This window comes from Saccopteryx leptura, chromosome 3 (genome assembly GCF_036850995.1).
Source record: "Saccopteryx leptura isolate mSacLep1 chromosome 3, mSacLep1_pri_phased_curated, whole genome shotgun sequence".
Lineage (NCBI taxonomy): Eukaryota > Metazoa > Chordata > Mammalia > Chiroptera > Emballonuridae > Saccopteryx > Saccopteryx leptura.
Window position 1 is genome coordinate 180494590 of NC_089505.1, and position 18176 is coordinate 180512765.

The 18176-nt window shown below is 41.5% G+C and overlaps 1 protein-coding gene and 1 pseudogene across 9 annotated transcripts in view; both read left to right on the forward strand.

Moving 5' to 3' along the window:
* Positions 1-18176, forward strand: part of FARS2 (phenylalanyl-tRNA synthetase 2, mitochondrial) — a 659092-nt gene that overhangs the window by 84908 nt on the left and 556008 nt on the right. The gene's annotated exons all lie outside the window — the stretch shown is intronic.
* On the forward strand, positions 5728-7478 carry LOC136397318 (ubiquitin carboxyl-terminal hydrolase isozyme L1-like; annotated as a pseudogene).

Sequence of the window (18176 nt, forward strand, 5' to 3'; positions counted from 1 at the left end):
TAGAGCAGGGATCGGGAACCTATGGCTCATGAGCCAGATGTGGCTCTTTTGATTGCTGCATCTGGCTCGCAGACAAATCTTTAATAAAAAAATAATAACGTTAAAAATATAAAACATTCTCATGTATTACAATCCATTCATTTCCTACCATTCATGTTCATGGTTGCAGGTGTCTGGAGCCAATCACAGCTGTCCTCCGGGACAACACCAAATTTTTATTGGATAATGCGAAACGTACACATGTCGTTGTATGGCTCTAATGGAATTATATTTTAAAATATGTGGTGTTCATGGCTCTCTCAGCCAAAAAGGTTCCCGACCCCTGGCCTAGGAATTTGTTCTGCGCTTAGAGATAGAGTGGGATCAGAATTCAACTCCATGCAAAGTTACGGCTTTGTGTTTTCAGCAAGTTTGAATATAAACTTTTTTTTTATTTCAAAAGAATGTCCAGTGTTAGTTATGGTATGTGATTTGAGTGTGTATGTGCCACTACTGTGATCCTAATAAAACTCTCATTATGATCCATATAGAAAGAGTAGAGATTATTTTTGCAAGTAGACTTCTTGGGATTCTGTCTGTTATACTTAGTTCATGTTAAAATTAGATGAGAGCAGGTCCTCTAAATTCTTTTAGGCAGTTAGAGGAAGATTAAAGATTCTTCCTGAGTCTTTTGTTTCTTAAAAATAACCAGCTTTAAATAATCTATATCCCGAAGAGGCATATTTCGTGGCCACAACTCTGAGACCCTTATGAATTTACCCACTGTAGATTTTTTTGGAGTAAAGGTTAGTTTAAATAACTTTTCATGCATAATAGGCTCTTCTGAGTGTTTATGGGTTTTATGCAGTACACATATATTCATCTGTGATCCAAATTCAGATACATATAGCTCTTTTGACTTCTAATGAGCTTTTTAGATATGTGCAATGTCTGAAACTTGTGGGTAATTTAGAAACAAGCAAATAACCTGGGACCATCTTCTGGAAGCAGTTTAGATTATGAATGAAGCTGTAATCCTTCTGAATGCTCTGTTATTTCAAAAGGATGGCAGTTTCATTCATAGCATTCATTTATTGCCAGAAATTAAAGTATAAAAATTTCAATAAGAATTTCTTTGGGGCTTTGCTTACTGTTAATCTATAACAAGCCTCTTAGCTTACTTTTGTGTAGTTTTTTTGTGTGTTTCAGAAGACTTTTTAGTTTTATACTTTCTCACTTATGCTTTATAACAGCTCTAGGAAGTAGAGTGGGAATTTTCTTTATTATCTGAGGACTTATTTTTTGACATTTGAGGACAATATTGGCAACTTAGAAATTATGTTAACAATGGTACAGAAAGAGGAAGACAGCTGGAAAGAACCAAGGGAATATCAAAACTTAAATGATTTAACTCATTTCTGTAGCTGCTGGGAGTGTGAGAAGGATTTGAAAAATAGGGTTATTATCAGGATGTGCTATAAAGCATGGAACTTTTTCTTCTTGTCCCGTTTTGGGCTGTTATTTCATTTTTTCCCCTTTTTTTTTATGTGTGACAGAGACAGAGAGAGGGATTGATAGAGACAGGCAGACAGGAAGGGAGAGAGATCAGTAGCATCAATTCTTTGTTGCGGCTCCTTAATCTTCTTAGTTGTTCATTGATTGCTTTCTCATATGTGCCTTGTCTGGGGCGCTACAGCAGAGCAAGTGACCCCTTGCTCAAGCCAGCGACATTGGGTTCAAGTTGGTGAGCTGTGCTCAAACCAGATGAGCCCATGCTCAAGCCAGTAACCTCAGGGGTTCGAACCTTGGTCCTCTGCGTCCCAGTCCGATGCTCTATCCACTGTGCCACCACTTTTTCAGGCTGTTATTTCCTAAAGAATCTTCTCTCAGACCACAGTGCCAACTATTGATTTATCAATTTTAAGAAGTTTAACCTGGGCTTAAATAAAAAGTCATGTGCCTAACATGTAAGTGCTGGGGACCAGTATTGATCAGCAAAGACACAACCCCTGTCTTTGGGAGCTTCTGCCTTGGACTTCCTTTTGGGATTCATAGTCACCTAGGAGGACATGGCCCTGCTACCAGAGAACTTGGTGTTGATGGGGCCTACTGTCAGCTCACTAGCAGACCTTGTGTTTATTGCCATATTAGGGGAAGTGCAAGTTGCCAGAAAGTGCATAGGTATGGCTTCTAACCCAAATTTGAGGATTCTGAGTTGGAGAGTGTGAATGTGTGAGTGAGTGTGCATGCATGTGCATGCGTGTGTGTGTGTGTGTGTGTATTTGAAAGTGGCGGGAGTACAAAGCAAATTTAGCAGCAAAATGCAAACAACCAACCCCTTAAAAATAAACCTCAGCATTATTTACACAAATAATGGTTTGTTAAAGGATCATCTAAATCCCATGCTGCAAGTTCATTCTTCTCGTATCTGGGAGGGATATGCCGGACAAATCTTTTGGCTAGAGTATGCTGCACAGTCCTTCCAGGCAGGTCCCAGGCTGCCTGCATGCCGAGAGCTGTGAGCAGGATTCGACCTTTCTTGCTGTGCTAAACAGGGAGACTGCCATCACCTGCTAGTTCTGGTCACTCAGTCACTTCCTAAATTACTGCTATACTTTGCTTCTGTGACTTGAATGGTTTGGGGTGTGAGAATGGTATAGCTTCTCAGATTTCAAGGTGTGGCCAAATTTGGGAACCTCCAAGTCAATTTATGAAGGCCTTATAATCATTCTGAGGTACTTGGATTTTTTCCATAGAGACATTTTTGATATTGAGGAAGGATTAAGACCCCCTTGCCCTCACATAATGGTGTCAGACAAGGAGAATCTTCTTTTACAAATGAGCTGTCTGACCACCCCGTCACCACAGCTTTTATATGATATAAAGCTGTGCCGTCTCTTTCCTTGTATGCTGCGCCTGCACGGTGAAATGAAACCTGCATGTGATATTTGTGTCTCTTGACATGAACGTGAGTCTAGCATCAGAAATTATATGTAGTGATATCACTATAGATTTATCTAGGTAAATGAGTAGGTTTTGAAGCCAAAAATCATAGGGGTAGATGGGAAAATTCATTTATGGTGAGATAAAGGACAAAGAGAAATTTTCAATATGTAACGTGAAAAAAAAACAACCAACTCACAATCTGAAAAATAGTAAGACTTTCACATTAAGTATTTTTAGGGAAGTAATGTCTCTCTTTTACTGTTCAAAGAAGAATAATATACTAGTAATAAAACATGTATTTCCCAAAATATCAAGATTTACTGTCAGCAATGTATTATTTTGAAAAGAATTTATTTTATCTTTAAAGTGTAGATTGGTTTTTGGAGAAGAAGAGAACAGAGGGCACCGGAATACCTAACACAGTTGTGCTGTGCTGGTTGTAAATGCATGTTCAGAGGCAAGTGACTGCCGTGGACCAGTGCGGCTAGTAATTGTCCAGGTCCTGCATGAGAACAGTGCAGAATGAAGAAATAAACTCAGAAAGGAAAGGATGGGATCCTTGGCAATGCCAAGATAGCTTGCAAGAGTGGAGCAAAGCCCCCGGTCTGCTTTATTATATAGTGCAGAGCCATATGCAAATAAGGATGTCTCTGATACAAAGTCACACATCTGAGGCATAAACAGGAATCCATTTAAAGCAGGGGTTGGGAAACTTTTTGGCTGAGAAAGCCATGAATGCCACATATTTTAAAATGTAATTCTGTGAGAGCCATACAATGACCCATGTATGTTATGCATTATCCAATAAAAATTTGGTGTTGTACCGGAGAACAGCTGTGATTGGCTCCAACCTCCCGCAGCCATGAACATGAGCGGTAGGAAATGATTGGATTGTAATACATGAGAATGTTTTATATTTTTAACATTATTTTTTTTATTAAAGATTTGTCTGCAAGCCAGATGCAGCCATCAAAAAAAAGAGCCACATCTGGCTCGCGAGCCATAGGTTCCTGACCCCTGATTTAAGGCATGAACAGGAATCCATTTGAGACAAAAAACAGGAATCCCCTCCACCATGCAAAACTGAAATCAACCAACATCAGAACAAAGAGTGAGAGGAAGGGCATGTAAATTGCCTCTTGCAACTTAATTGAACAGGTGAGGTGGGGAGATTTGATGAGCAGAAATACTCAGCTTCATAGCCAATATGGAGATGTGGGTAAAGAACTTAACCTTTGGCTAAGCCTTAAACTGCAAGGGCTTTGCCAGCTTGCTGTCTCCCAGAAATGCCCATGATAAAGAACCTACAGAACAATACTTTATTTAAATGAAGTTGTTCCCCCTCTTCCTGCCACCTTGCATAGCATCAACACAGGAGCTGTGGCTGAGAAGTAAAGCAGCAGATACTGTGGGTTCTCCCTCTGTCATCCTGTTAGGGCTTCATTAGAGAGAGGGATGCTGGTGGCTATCCAGATACTTTACTGGCAGTCTTCAGCAACAAATGGAGCCATATTCATGTTGGCTGACATCAGGTTTTAGAAGTTATTTATAAAGAAAAGATCGCTGTAGTCAAAATAGTGAGAGAGATTTAAATAGCAGAGTTTCAGCTCAAGATTCATCTAGGGTGAATGGCACTGTAGGACGGATTAGCTACTTTCCAAACACTTGTATGTGCTGAGTGTATTTTTCCCATGTGTAAATAGTACTTTCAGACAGCATGCTCTAAGCAAACCACTTCAAATAAACATTGATATTTGAAGATTTGAACATGATAAATAGTTCTATAAAACTGTCAGAACAATGCATTAATAAATCAAAAAACTTAACAGGACAACATATAATGAACTTGGAAGTTTACACTCCTATCTTCACAATAAGAAGCTCAACAACTGAAAATCAACACATCTTACTAGATATGTCAAAAGAAATGAGGTCACAGGGTAAACTGCTATGCTGTGAAATGGAGTGAAAGGTAGATACCCAAAATCCCAGTTTACTAGAAGCCAAAGTCCAGGAGCAGACCCCTGCCCTGCACCCCCATACACACCACCAGGATTGGTAGTTAAATTGTAATAGATAAATTGTTGGAGGCTTGAGAGTTAAAAACTCGCAGGGCTCAGTGTTTGTGGGGGGAGGTTGGAAAGTTCTGTGCTGTCATGAATTTTACTTTTAGGAATCCCACAGGGATCTCAGGAAAGTCCTCTCCTTTTTCTGGTAGTTGGAGGAGAAAGGTACCCATTTCAAAATATAGCCAAAGCATTTTGTTCTCCTTAACAAAAGCCTGCTTTTAAATTAATTTACCAAAGCTTAACAGATTTGGGCTTTATCAGATCCTAACTGATTTGGGATGAGAAATACCCAATTCATGCTCCCTTTAAACTTTTGATCTCACCTAAGAGGGAGAAAGAAAGGAAGACACACTTGTGAAAGTCACAGTCCAGGGTCCAGATGCCCAGGCTCACTAAAAGATTGAGACCTAATCATAGCACTGTAGAGGGCTTCTCCTCCCTAACACCTTACCACCACATCAATCAGGTTCCTGGATAATGACAGAGGATTACAGCTGAAAGAACTGCAAGGCTCAGACTCTATTAAAAGGGAAAGTCAGAGGCAACAGGGAAGACATAGACAAGGATATGTACAGGAAGTACAGGAAGTTTTAGCTTCTGACATCCACAGCTACAGCAAATAGTGAATAGCCCAACTCACAACAAGATAAATGGAAAACCTCACATTAAAGGCTTATGTTCCTTTTATACAATACATCATGTTTGGCTTTCAACAACAACAAAATTACAAGGCATGATGAAAGTCAAAACACAATTTGAAGAGACAAATGAAGCAACAGAACGAGAGTCAGATATGGTAGAGATTTTTGAGTTATTAGATCAGGCATTTAAAATAAGTAGGATTAATATGCTGTGGCCTCTAATGTCAAAGGTGGACAAAATGCAAAAACAGATGGGTTAAAGTATAGAGATAGAAACTCTGGGAATAATCAAAAGTTAATGCTAGAAATAAAAAACTGCTGTAGCAGAAGTGAAGAATGCCTTCTGGCTTGTCAGTAAACCACTGGGCCACATAAACAGCTTGTGAGCCTGCAGATTTATTAAAAGAAACTTCCCAAATTGAATAGCAAAGGGAAAAAAGAATAACAAAACCAGAACAGAATAAGAACTGTAGGACAATTACAAAAGGTGTAATGACAGGTAATGGGAATACCAAAAGAAGAGACAGAGAAAGGAAAAGAAGAAATGCACTTTTAAAGATTTTATTTATTGATTTTACATAGATAGTAAAGAGGAGAGGAGTGGGGAGTGAGAAGTGTAAGTGTGGTTGCTTCACTTTGGTTGTTATTGATTGCTTGTTGCTTGTCATATGTGCCTTGACTGGGCAAGCCCAGGGTTTCAAACCAGCAGCCTTAGTGTTCCAGGTCAATGCTCTGTCTACTGCATCACCACAGGCCAGGCAAAAGAAGAAATGTATGAAGTAGTAATGGCTGAGAAGTTTGATTACAAACATCAAATCTGGGTATCTCAAAGAACACTATACAGGAAAATTCCAAAACATCTACACATCTGATATTAAAACTGCAGAAAATCAAAGATGAAGAGGAAGAAAGCTAAAGGAAATAAACACCTTACCTGTAAAGGCACAAGGATAAGGATTTTTTCAGTCCTGTCTTTAGAAACCATGTAAGCAAGGAAAAATAAAAGAAAAATCAATCTAGAACTTTATGTTCAGCAAAATTGTCCTTCAAAAGTAAAAAGAGAAATAAAGACTTTAACAGACCAACAAAAATGAGGGAATTTGTCACCATCCTGGCAAGAAGTTTAAAAAGTTGTTCAGGGAGAAGGGAAATGATGTAAGTCAGAACCTTGGATCTATATGAAGGAAGAGCTTTTTCCTCATCTCTAGGTTGTGGTTTCTTCCATGGTTCGTGAGATTAAGCTCTAACTGATGGAGATTAACCCCAGATGCTGAACAAAGTGTTGGCCTGGGTGGAGGGTGCTGGCCAGGGGCTCCTTGTGGCCATGCTGTGGCTGAAGGAGGAGGCCCAGCATGAGAACGTCAGGATAAAACAAAAGAGGAAGCGAAGGGACAAGAAGTCAGTCCTGAAGTAGACTACATGAAGCAGACCATTGGGAATTCCTGTGACATGATCAAACTTACACATGCTGTGGCCAGTAATCAAGATAAACTAGAATTTGAGGATGGGTCGGCCTTGAAAGTTTCTGCCTGAAGTGGGGAAGTTATCCCCTAAAGACAGAGCAAAATGTTTGAAAAGAATGAGGCCATCAGGCAGCCAGTGAAGCCTGCCTCAGGAATGCTAGTGATGACAAAGGCTCAGGTAGATGACAAAGTGAACTTTCATTTCTGTTCATGCTGTTCAACAATGGGGATGGCCACTTTTATGAAGTTGATGGGCAAATGCCTTTTCCAGTGAACCTTGACACCAGTTCAGAGGACGTGCTAACATCTGCAGAGAATTCAATAAGCATGAGCAAGGGGAAGTCCACTTTTCTGCCGTGGCCCTCTACAAAGCCACCTAATGCCTTGTAAGAAGGGACTTAGCTTTTTCCCCCTCTTCCTTTCATGGTCAAAATATATCCCTACCAATGAAGTCTGAAATGCTTCAGTACTTGAAGAGCACAGCTGTTCTTTGGTTCTGCAGTAACACCTAAGCACTAGCAGAGCTCAGCTGTTGATGGAGCCAAGTTTGTTGTAGCTTAATATGGCAAAGCATTTCCCCCATTGTATGTCTCATACCTCCATATCTAATGCTTTCAATGGCTACTTTGGTCTGTTTCTGTTAAGGCCTTAGAAGTGTTTTAAATTGTTCTTTAAAGGAATAAAACTTTTCTCCTGCCAAGAGGGGGAAAAAAAGGGAGAGTGTTAGGAAAGAAATAAAAGGACTTTTGGATTTTTTTCCCTTGAAGTATTCGCACCATGTCCAGCATCCAGCACACATGCCCCCACTCCCCACCCATTACAGACACGGATTATGATGGCTTGCTTGTTGGTTTAAAAAAGAAAGAGTAGTTTTCTCAACCTGCAACTGAAACTGCAACCTCTGCATTCAAAAATAACTGAAATGGACATAGCGAGTTCTCTGGCCCATGGTAGAAAGGCATCTCCTCCAAAGACTGTGGGCAAAACTGCAAATAAGTAATGAAAATGGGCCCTGGCAAGTTGGCTTACTGGATAGAGTGTCAACCAGGCATATGGATGTCCTGGGTTTAATCCCCAGTCAGAGCACACATGAGAAATGACCATCTGCTTCTCTCCTACTTCTCTCTCTTTTCCCTTCTCACAGCCAGTGGCTCAATTGGTTCAATTGTCAGCCCCAGATGGGGGTTGCAAGGTGGATCCCAGTCAGGGCCATGCAGAAGCCTATCTCTCGATCTCCCCTCCTCTCACTTAAAAAGAAAATTAAAATTGATGAAAGCCATCTTCTCTTTGACTTCATAGATGTTAATAACGCACACTACTGTGTCTTAGGCAACAGAACATTTTTGTTATTTTATTATCTAGCCTGTTGAGTTGTAGCATCATTTTGAGAAATTAAAAGGAATTGATTATATTGTGTAGACACTATGAGCTCTTTAAAAGCCAAAAATTATTACAGCTTTTCAAACTAGCAATGAAAAGACCATTGAAGCATCCCATATGTTTTAAATGTTAATAAGATAAATATAGATTGTTCTCATGCACCAAATGCCTTTCTGGATAGTCCCCTTCCCTTAAAAAAAAAAAGAGAATAAAGGGTTCTTGAAACTTAAAAAGTGTGCAAAACCACTGTAGATTATCCCTCAGCTGTGATGGGTTTATTTCTTGCTATGAACTCAATAAGTAATGGGAATTCCAAGCACCAGTATGAGTCCCTGGCTGGGTCTGGAACTTTTGGTCCTGTTGCCGAGGAAGATAAGTTTTGTTGATTTAAGGGACTTTGACCACAATTGGCTTTGGTCTATTTTGTTTTTTATTTTCTCCTCTATTTTTCCTTATTTTTTACAAAAACTTTTTATTTATTGATTTTAAAGAGAGAGGAAGGTAGAGAGAGAGAGACACACACACACAGAATCATCCATCTGTTCCTGTATGTGCCATGACTGGGGATTGAACCTGTAAGCTTTGTGCAGTGGATCAACACTTGAACCAATTGAGCTATTCGGCCAGGGCTTTCTTATTTTTTGCTATTTAAATTTTTCTCTTTTTACTTTTTCTTTATTGTCCTCTTTCCTTTTTTATTTTCTTATTTTTCTTTATTCTATCATTTTAATTTTCTTAAATTTATTTTTTCTCACTTTTTTATTACTTGAGTTATTTTATTTTTGTGATTTTATTCTTAGATTCATTTTTTCTTTTTCCCCATTTTTTCTCTATTTTTCTTTATTTTTTACATCATATTATAATTTTTAAAATTGTTTTATTAGTGTAGTTAGCAGGTTGCCATACCACTAGGCCTATGGCCATCTCTTCTGATGAGGAAATCTGCACTGACAGTTTCCAGCTGCTCAGGACAGGGCCGAGGCAGCCTCACCAAGGTGATGTTGGCCGGCACATCATGAGTGCAACAGAGGTGGCTGTGGAGGTCATTAACAAGAGCCAGGAGAGCTTTTCTAGCTTTCAGACTATTCCTTGAAGTCCAAAGCATGAAAACCTTGAATTACCCTATTATTGTGAAACTCTTTGAGGTGACCTAGATGCAGGAAACACTCTTCAGGGGTCCCTAGACTTTTTACACAGGGGGCCAGTTCACTGTCCCTCAGACCATTGGAGGGCCGCCACATACAGTGCTCCTCTCACCACCAATGAAAGAGGTGCCGCTTCCGGAAGTGCGGGCGGGAGGTTGGATAAATGGCCTCAGGGAGCCGCATGTGGCCTGTGGGCTATAGTTTGGGGATGCCTGCTCTACCTACTCATGGTGTATGCTTGTGGAAGAGAGACGTTTTATTACCTGTAGGGCCATGGCTACATGAATGAGAAAGAGGCTTTTAGCAAACTCCACCAGATAGTGTCAGCTGTGTGGTGCTGCCACCAGAGGGCATTGTCCACAGGGACCCACAGCCAGAGACCTTTTTGATGTTGACCTTCACGTCAGTATTGTAGACCTTGGCTTAAGGAATGAATTCGCCTATGTCAATAAACTGCATATTTTCTGTGGCAGTACCTAACTTACCATAACCTGAACTCTTCCAGAGTCATGTCTGTGATGGCCCCTTCCCAGAGTTATGGAGCCTTGGAATTTCTTTTTTTCTTTTTCTTTTTTTGTGATAGTCATCTGATCCTTGCCTTTTGGAAGAGAGGAATTCAGAATATACAGTGTTTCTTTTTTTCCCAGTGCTTTTTCTGCATGTTCATAGAGAGTAAAAACCTGCTTAAGAAATTCTGGATCCTCCACCCTAGTGAGAAAGGCATTTTAGAGGAAATCATGAAGGACCCATGGATATACATGGGCCCTAAAAAGAAACTGACACTTTACATCTAGCCACTCCCTGACTATCAGGGCCCTTGGCAGACTGAGTAATTGCTGTATGTGGGCTGTAAGTGCAAGGACAGTCACAACTCACTGATGGGCCTAAAGCATGACAAAGTAATGACCAGCTATTGGCTTCAGGGCTACCAGCACCCGAGCTGGAAAGCTACATCATCCATGAATTCTCTGTCTACAAATAATCCCACCAACTACTGCAGCCCTTTCTCATCCATGAGATGGATCCTAAGGTCTCTGTCAGCCCAAGTTGTGAAGTATGGACATTCCCACCTTTACTTTGTTCTCTAAAGCAGAAAATCAGTGGCATGAGGACCAAGAGTCGGGGGGAAGGCCAGCAGAGCAGCAAAGTGATTGTAAATCCCTTACCTGGCCCACCACTCAGGCGCAGCCCCACCATGACTCTGGTCTGTGCATGTACCTGCAATACCAGCAATGGTGGTGCAGCCTCAGGCACATCCAACTTCCCTCTGCTGTATATGCATGGCCTGGCCAGGCCGGAGGATTTTGCCTGGTGGACGATGGCATGGAAACTGATGTGAGATTCTTTCCATGGCAGTTAATTAGGTATCTAGCACCTCCATGTCATTCAAAAGCATTATGACAAAAATAACTGTGATGAAGCTTGAGTTTATGGGATTACCAGGAGTCCCTGTGTGGGAGACAGGCTGTAAACTGACTAAATCCTTATAGCCTAGGGCTTAGTTTAAAACTAATCTCTTCCCCACACCCTTTTAAGATTAAAAATCTTCCCCACACCCTTTTAAGACTAAGCTCTTCCCAAACCCTTGACTGTTGCATGGTGGGCGTGGTTCACTTTTATGAGGAATCCTATTTATGCCTCAGTTGTGTTTGACTTTGTATCAGAGATTTCCTTATTTGCATATGGCTCTGCACTATATAATAAAGTAGACCAGGGTCTTTGCTGGACTCTTGCAGGCTCTTGCAAGCTAAAGGCATTGCAGAGACCTCCCTATCCCATCCTTTTTCTCTCTGAGTTTATTTCTTCATTCTGCACTGTTCTCACTCAGGACCTGGACAGTTACTAGCTGTGCTGGTCTGTGGCAAGTGGCACCCAAACAGGGACCTGAAGAAGAGAAAACTAAACTAAAGGCAGGTGACGCAACTCTCCAAGTGGGCACAGTGAGTCAAGTTTTTGGGGAAAGTATAGTCGGGAGTAATAAATTATGGGACAGTTAGGGTCAAAAGTGAGAGACCTTTTGTAAAAATATTGCCATATAAGGAAGAATTGTCTAAGGAGTATCAGAGTGAGCTAAAAATGGAGGAATGTAAATATGAGAAGTCCTTGGAGTCTGGGGATGACTCAGGAGATAAGGGTATTGTGGCTAGGGCCGCCTTAACCTTAGCCCCTCCGCCGCCTTCTGCTCCTTCTTACGCCCAACCCTCTGCTCCTCCTTACCCTTATTGGGTTGCTCCCAGAGTCTCTAGCTCACACCTTTGGAGATCCCCGCTCCAACAAGCTTTAGATTAGGCTCGAGGTTGGGGAAACAATGAATGGCTTTGCATGCTCTCCTGTCATAGAAAGACAGGACGATCAAGGGAATGGAGTGCAAGAGCATGAACCTCTACCTTTTAAAACTCTGAAACAACTTAAACTTGCTTGTGTTCAGTATGGGCCTACTGCCCCTTTTACACTCAGTTTATTAGATACTATTAGTACAAAGTCTCTTCCCCCAAATGACTGGAAGGCAATTGCTCGTGCCTGTCTCTCCTGGGGTGATCATTTGGTGTGGAAATCAGAATTTTATGAAGAAGCTGTTGAGCAGGATGAAAGAAACTGGCAACAGCAGGTTGTAGTTACCACTGATATGTTAACTGGAAAAGGACAATATGCTCCTATGGTGGCTCAATTAGAGTATCAACTAATTGCTTATAAAATGGTTAACCAGATAGCCACACAATCATAGAGACACCTGCTTATTACAAGACCAAAACAGAGAAATTGAGCTAAATTAGGCAGGGCGCTGATGAACTATTTCAAGAATTTGTTTCATGGCTGATTCAGGCAGTTGAAAGAATAGTGGTGGACAGAGAAGCAGGAATGATTTTAGTAAAACAGTTAACCTATGAAAATGCTAATTCTTCTTGTTAGGCTGCACTTCTGCCTTACCACAAGCAGGGAGATAAAAAGGACTACATTGGAATATGCGCTTATTATTGGGCCTTCATACATGCAAGGTCTGGCTATTGCCGCGGCACTTCAGGGGAGGACTTCAGGACAATACTTTGATAAATGGCAGAACAAACGAAGGAGGGGAGACCAGGGAAGTACTTTTGCCAGTAGATCTTGTTTCCAATGCGGGAGTTTAGGGCATGTTGCTAAAAATTGCCCTACTGCCCCCAGATATTAGTCTCAGCCACCCTCTCAAGGGCAGCCAGCTCTTAAAGCTCCTAGCCTCTGCCAGTGCTGCAGGAGAGGGAAACATTGGGCGAATGAATGTAAATCTAAGTATACTGCCGAAGGGCAGGTGATTCAGGGAAAGGGACAAGGGGGCCTTCCCCAGCCCCATCAAATAGTAGGGGCAGTGTCAGTGTTTCCTCAGCAAATTCTGATTCCAGCAGGCCAAACATTGCCCAGTTATCCCGAGCAATGGCAGGGCGGCTGCTCCTAGTTCTTTCTGGCTGCCTAGACTGCTGCTCAGCTGAAATTGAGGTAGAGAAGTCTTGTTATGGTCAGCCTGAGTTGCCAGTTACAGCATCTGTGGAATTTCAGAATGGTTAGGAGACTCAGTTATTAAAGTTATAGCTTTTCCTGTTATTGTCTGATTTTCTTTAATGCTTTAGCAACAATCCTCTGAAGTGTTATTTAGTTTCTTTCCTATTCTTTGACTGGAAATTTAGGCAGGGGACCCCTGGTGGATCTGACTACAAAATTTCCTGTGCAGCTGCCAAGACCCTTCATCTCCCATCCTCGAAATTGGTCTGTTGCTTCTCTAGGCCAGCCACATTTTACCCCTTCTGTTACAAATTTACCTCTACCACCCAGCATAGTGAATCCCAAGGTTCTCCTCACCACCTCCACAGCTGCTAAACTTCAGGAAAAGTCTCCCTGGTTTCATCTCTCCAGGTTAAAGAAAACAAAGCTCCACCTCCACACATGCCTACAGAGGGCCCTTCCAGTCTACCTGAATCATGGCCAGAAACCCAGAATTGATATTAAGCTTGAGATAAAAGCTTAATGTGCTAGAAGCAATGGTCATGGGACTTGGAAGCTAGCTACAGAGTGTGGAAATGTGACAATAGTTCCAGTGCCATGCGGACTTTTCCTGGATGTGTGTGACTCCTGCTCCTTGTGACAGTTTTCAATGGGACTGAAGTGGGGTTGGGTTGCATTTGCAGGGAATGTGGAACGGTGATGTGTCAACATGGACTTGGTGAACATATTAAGGACATTCAAAACAGCAAAAACTCTATTATAGATCCTGCTATATTGGCTAAGAATTTGCTTTATGATATAAAAGGCTTTAATCCCTTTAATGTATTAATAAACTTGTTTTGGTATCTGTTAATATTTGCTATACTAATTTTGTGTTTATTCTGTATTTTTCCAATCTGCTTCTGAATTGAATCTGGGAAATCAGATGAGTGCAAATCTCAGCACATGAGCTAAAATTAAAAAATAAAAAATGAGGATATGTGGGAGAAAGGCTATAAGCTGACAAAGTCCTTATAGTCTAGGGCCTAGTTTAAGACTAAGCTCTTCCCCACACCCTTTTAAGACTAAGCTCTTCCCCAAGCCCTTGACTGTTGCATGATGGGGGGGGGGGTGCATTCTTCTGAGGATTACGGTTTATGCCTCAGTTATGTGTGACTTTGTATCAGAGACTTCCTTATTTGCATATGGCTCTGCACTATATAATAAAGCAGACCGGGGGCTTTGCTGGACTCTTGCAGGCTGTTGCAAGCTAAAGGTGTTGCAGAGACCTCCTGATTCCATCCTTTTTCTCTCTGAGTTTATTTCTTCATTCCGCACCGTTCTCACTCAGGACTTGGTAGAATTACTAGTGGCGCTAGTCCATGACACCCTGGGAAGTAAGAGGAGAGCTGGACTGTTTTCCTGGAGCATCTCTCCTTCCTTGCTCTTCTCCCTCTTTTCTCCTGTGTTCATGGGGAGGGAAAGGATTCTATATAAATAAAGAAACAAAACATCTCAATGGGTAAGCATTTAATAATTTATTTTCCTAGTTCCTTTTAATGATGGATTGTGGGAGGGGATTATTAATTTGAATAGTTCAAATGTATGTTTGTTTTAGAGAATATAGGACTCTCACTTCCCTGAGCAGATTGTATAACAATAACACCAATAAATTACAAGCATTTACTATTGTCCAGAGACTTTCTGTACCATTCCAATTTATTTTAGCCACAAATGCCCCTTTAGCAGATTAGGAGGTGAATGCTGAGAGAAGTTAACCCTCTTGTTGACATCACGGACTTGGTGAGTGGCAGAGCATGTGTCGTAAGCTTGTGCACTCAACCCCGGTGATCTGTGGCCTCCCCAGGTTCAGGTCTGTGGCTTCTAGTCCGCTCTTTCTTGGCATCCTTTTTAGATTGGTTATACTGTCTCTTAAATGGATAATTCAGTCATACGAGAGATGAGATAACCAGCCATTTAGTGTGCCACTTTTCAGAGCACCTTGTGACTTAATTTGTCTGTTGTCCCCTAAGTCTTCTCTGCACAAGCAGGGCACTGTGCTGAGTACAAATCCACCTTGAAAATGTGAAAGAAGATGAAGCTTTTCAGAGTGCTGGAAGCACTAAGGGTGTATGGAAAACCCCATTTATCCCAAGGGCTAGGGTCTTCTCGGGCCTGTAGCATGCAGGTTAGCCTCTGAGGTGTTACAGATGTTGGAGAACCCTAATCCAGATCTAAACCAGAGGGTCCTGGCTAGCAGGATGACCTCCCTTCTCCTTTCCTGCCTCTTTTCAAAGTACGTAGGAGCTAAGAGAGGTCCTAAGTGGAGTGATGATTTCTGGTTGAACATATATGTTTAAAATTTGCTTGTTCAGGTAGAAGAGCCCCTTTCTCTAGCTCTATCCTTTTTTATTGATACTAAATTGATTTATCCAAGTAACTCATATTTGGACTCCTCAAGGGATATTAGGAGCTGGATAGGTATGCGATATGTATAATATTTGTCAAAGAAATGTATTTATTGGGCAGCTATTATGTACCTGAATAGTGCTAGAGAGTTAGGAAGTTAAATAAAGTATAAAACTTGTTTTCAAGGAGCAAGCACTAGTTGGAGATTTATTCACAAGTATTTATTTTCTGCTTCACACCAGCAAGTAATAAAGAAGCATCTCTTTACTTGCAGTTGTTGAATGGAGCAGATAATTATAGAGCGTGGGCACTTAATCCATCCTGGGGCAGAGAGAGGTTGGGCTTCTGGAAAGTAGAGGGAAGATGAGGCTTCCTAAAGGAAATGATGGTTGAATGGGTGGATGGGTAGAAGTTAGCTGGCTGAGGGAGGAAGAGGGCAGGGCAGGCCTTCACAGATCTGGACCTGAGAACGATAGCAAATGTGCAGTTCAGCAGTGAGCTATGTGTGTGGTGAAAACAGTAATCCTTTCACCTTGAAAGGGAGGCCAAAGAAGTAAGTTTCCAGCTGTTGGGGCCAGCAGAGGCAGACAGCATGTTGTACCCACTTTTTCTTTTTTAAGGGAGAGGCGGGGAGGCAGAGACAGACTGCCATATGTGGCCCAGTCAGGATCCACCTGGCAAGCCCCTACCAGGCGATGCTCTGCCTGGCTGGGCTGAAGCTCCATTGCTTGGCAACTATTTTAGTGCCTGAGACCAAGGCCGTGAAGCCATCCTCAGTGCCCCAGGGCGAACTTTGCTCGAACCTTTGGAACCTTGACTGCAGATGGGGAAGAGAGAGATAGATAGATGGTGGGGGTGGAGAAGCAGATGTTTGCTTCTCCTGTATGCCCTAAGCAGGAATTGAACCCGAGACTTCCACACACTGGATTGACGTTCTACTGCTGAGCCAACCAGCCAGGGCCTGTACCCACTTTCCTGGGTTGCCTAGAACATAGAAACTAATTGAGATGACTTCAGATGCACAGACTAAGTCCTTTCCAGAAGATGTTCTTTAGAACATAAGATGCCCTGATGTTAACAAATGCCTTGTGATAAATAGGTCCCAAGTTCAAATTGGTTCAGAAAATACAAATATCCATGATGAATCTTTAGGGAGGGTAAAGTCTGCTGTTTCCAGAAGGTTTGGGAAGCTTTTTCACCTGAACATCTTGAGAAATTAGTGTTCAGAGTACATTCTGGAAAATGCTGTGTCAGCCCCCAAGTGGCATGGATGCTACCAGACTGGTCTCATGGGTTTTATTCTCCCTGAAGACATGCTGTTCTCCCAGAGGTCAGCACAGCTTGAGGCAGGCTGGAGGAAGGCAGCTATGGAAGTGCTGTGATAGGTGACCTACAAATGGACAGTGAAAGCAGTTGACCAACAGTGAAAGCAGCTGACCAGTTAACTGACCTTCAATTTAACCCACTTCTCTTTTCAGTACTGGGTATTTTAAGCTCTTAGCTCTCCAAAGTGCCAGCTTTATGCTATGGCAGAAAAGCATTTGTTCCTGCCTTCTTTCATGTCTTTGCATTCTCCTGACCTCTTAAAGCTGTACAGAGATTGACATGGATATTAAAGTCAAGAGCCATTTTTATAGATAGAGTAGCAGTTGGGAGAAAGTAAAAATTCTTGATAGGGATAGGAGAGGTTGGGAAATTGATTTGATCTCTTAAAACTTGAGAAAATTGTGCTTTTTAAGAGTTCTAGTTTTTAATGTCAAAGGATGCTTGTTAAGTTTCCTTTTAGTGAAAGCTACTGTAAGAGTCATCGCTCTTCTGTATTGGAAATGTCAGAATTATGGGTGAGAGCTGTTCTTTCAGAGAGTATCTGACCTGCTCTGGGGTCCCAAAGGGAGAAGAAGTAATAGATTTCTCCTGCTCTTGGGTCACCTGGACAAAAAGACCATTGCCTCATTCTTTTCCTGACATTAGTGTTAGTTTCAGTAAGCTATATGATTTGTATTTTTCATGGTGCTCATACTCTTTTAAAATCCTGTGTAAAAAAATGGTCTTAACAGATGATGTAGGATCATGCATTGGGCCTGATGTGCCCTTGAAGTTTGTAGAAGTTTACTTTAAGGCGGGACCTGGACATGAGCAGAGGGGAAGAAGCCATGTGAATAGAGATGGAGTGGGAGTGTGGGAGTGTTGAAGTTTGATGTTCTTGTATATATTTATATTTGCCTCTTATAATGGATCCCTGTCCTCTGTGCCTTGAATGAGACAAAGTTAGGACAGTGAAAGGTTGGTGAGGTGAGGGCATTGCATAGAGAGCAAAATTTTGTGCTAGGCTGTGATATATCTACTTCACCCACATTAGGTAGATGTCTTCTGTGTTTAGTGTATACTCTGGAATCATTTATCACCCATATAGAAATCTATTGTATAAATAGCCTAACTTTTAACTTTTGAAAGTTAGCCTGTCTCTAAAACAGATCTGATTGGATGTTGGAACCTCCAACAACCACTTTTCCCTCTCGTCTCTTACCCCTAAATCCTGCACACACAATGGCTGTCTTAGGAAGTCATTAGAGATGTGTATAGGAAGTGCTGTAGTATTTTCCTGGAAGCATAATACGTACAGTGTCATTAGATACTTGCTCAGCTGCCTAAAGATGTGAGGTATAGCACAAAAAGTAGAGCTACTCAAAA